The sequence below is a fragment of the Rhinoderma darwinii genome, chromosome 4 (assembly GCF_050947455.1).
Source record: "Rhinoderma darwinii isolate aRhiDar2 chromosome 4, aRhiDar2.hap1, whole genome shotgun sequence".
Lineage (NCBI taxonomy): Eukaryota > Metazoa > Chordata > Amphibia > Anura > Rhinodermatidae > Rhinoderma > Rhinoderma darwinii.
In genome coordinates this window covers 315,475,886-315,478,476 of record NC_134690.1, presented here as the reverse complement: position 1 = coordinate 315,478,476, position 2,591 = coordinate 315,475,886, and the positions used below count along the sequence as shown (strand labels likewise).

The 2,591-nt window shown below is 41.6% G+C and overlaps 1 protein-coding gene across 2 annotated transcripts in view; it reads right to left on the bottom strand.

The window, feature by feature from the left end:
* Positions 1-2,168: 2,168 nt before the first annotated feature.
* Positions 2,169-2,591, bottom strand: part of LOC142761218 (protein Mis18-alpha-like) — a 36,806-nt gene continuing 36,383 nt past the window's right edge. For both annotated transcript variants that reach the window (XM_075864409.1, XM_075864408.1), the window contains one exon: positions 2,169-2,591. This exon is cut by the window's right edge and continues 506 nt beyond it. The gene's annotated coding sequence lies outside the window, so the exon portion shown is untranslated.

The window sequence follows — 2,591 nt, the reverse complement described above, 5'->3', positions numbered from 1 at the left end:
TTCTTACATAAAGGTGTTTGTTTGTCATTTAAGGGCCCGTCATTATTATTGTATGTACTTAGAACAACGTTCATAGTGTATGCGGATGATGTTATCACCAGATTAGTATTTATTTTAGCAATTGACAAGGGTTGGGGGTCCCCGGCAAGTGCCAGTAAACATGAACTAAAAGACTTTTAATATGATGAACTCCATCACTGAGATGCAGCAGGCGCAGCCTGAGCCAGTACAACGCGTTTGTCATGAACTGACGGCAGTGTCACAATTCTAAGCAGCCGCCCAGACAAGTAACTTGCCAGAGGAAGAGGATAGATACGGAGGGTTTGTGGTAGTCACAATAAAACTCCACTAATCCGTCTACGTGGGAACTCACCCCAGGCTCACATCATGAGGTGCTATGTACAGCCCGGTGACGTATACTAAAAGAGACGGTGTCTGACAGATGAGAAGGACCAAACCAAGTCCTGATGACATCAGCAAAGATCAAAGTAAAGACCAAAGACCTGAGTGAATCCGTCAGCAGTATCAGGTGTTTTAATAAGTGACCAGGTGGAGGGTAGTAATAAATCCCCCACTGGACACCACTGTGCAGTCTTACTCCACAGAAGACAGGAGAAGAAGAGGACGATGATATACAGGACTGGCAATGAACTGATGGGACCCAAAACCTGAGGGTGATAGCATAAGATTGGTGATAGCATTATATTATTAGTTGAGGCCCTATTGTTTATATTGTCTGAGGTTTATAATTATAATGTGTGTAAATATGCCACGGTACTGTGAATTCTAATCTGAGGTGTTTTATGTGGAGGTGTGAGGTGAAGGTCACTGGTTGTTGTCACTCATATGTAAGAAGTACATGGCAGCAATGAGAGCCCGGAGGTCATGTTACCCAGGGGTCTTTAGGTTTGGGGAAGATGCTGCCCATGACCTGTTATATCTGCAGGGGTAAAAGTCCCATTAGGACAGTAAGTGACAGTGCGACAATTATTACTATTAATAAAATGTAGACTGGATTGTAAATGAAACAAGATGGAGAATGTATCAGGGGCACGCCTATGGAGACACCGCCCCTGGAATGCAAGAGGAGTGTACAGAAGAACTTACAGCTGGGGAGCCAATGGGGCTTAAGCACGTCCCACCTTCCTACAGAGGAGACTTCTTTGTGTTCTTTGTTCAAATAAAGTTAGTTCACTTCCTACTTGACTGAGGGAAAGATGTCTACCAACACTTGTCTGTCTGGTGTACTTTTTCCATGCATGCTTTCAGTTTTCAATTTACAGAGGTGGTTATTCGGTGTGAGAGAACAGGGGAAAAAAGGACGTTTTACCCTGTCAGTAACATATGGAAAAAATTCTTGTCCTGGTTTAAAAATATGCTGCGGTAGCGGACAAGGAGCAAAGACCGCCTTAGTAAGGTCAGGATCACACACACAGTTTTTGGCTCAGTTTTTTTTGTTTGTTTTTTCTTTATTAGACAAAGCCAGAATTTCCTCTTTTCTCTTTTCTTTTGTGTCTACTCCTGTGTTTGGCTGAAAAAAACAGAACCAAAAACTGCATCCAAACGGCGTGTGTGATCCTGGCAGAAGACCAGTTTCAAGTGAGCGTAATAGGGGTGCATTTCTGCCTATCCTTATAATGCAGTTAGTTCAGGTCAAAAAGCCTGTGGTAAGGCTTGAATTTGCACCCGTATTATCCTCATATGAAACCAGCCTAAGGCCTCATTTAAAAGGGTTTCATGCGGCCACAATATAGCCTCCATATCATAACTACAAAACGGATACCCCGAGGTTCAAGTGAATTAGACTTGAAAAACCGTAGAACACTATAATCTAAGTTTGCTTCACTTGAACAGTGGGGGATTCAGGTCTTGCGGCTGGCTGTATTATGGATTCTAAATTACGATCGTCTGATGGAGGCCTAATGCTACATGAATATCACTCTGGAGGAAAAGAAAAATACAAATTTTTCATCACGCAAAATATTCTTCTTACAAAAACAGCATAAACTTCACTAGCTGGGTGACGTTTCTTGAGGATTATGCATACATCCATTATATTCTCTATTTGTGTCCACTATTCTCATCATATATTATAATAGCAAACGGCTATTATAACATACCATTTATCTTTTGGGCACAAACGTAGGGATCGGTAAACAAGGCATGCATAGTAGTAAATTTTTTTAATGCCTTTTATCATACACAATGGTGGCACCATAACACCACCAGTTCACAATTAAGTTCCTTTAGAATGACACTGGAAAAGTCTCAACAGAAGTTATGCTAGACAAGTCCCTGATGCCCATGCAACCAGCAACTATGTTCGAAATCCAGGGCACATGGGAGGTATAATCATAGCAGGTTCAGTTTATTTTTGCTGAACTGCCACTGAATCCTAGGCAGTGCAGACAAATTTTAAACGGTTTGTTAATCATGTTGATGTGATTTTTAACAAATAGTGACTGGTCCAGAGTATTCGGTCGGTCTCCCAAGATATGAATTACGTTATGTTTGCACCGCATTCGCCATGCATGTTCATTGTATATACTGGAAGATACTCCTGGCACATACGCTGAATGGGTTTTATAGAC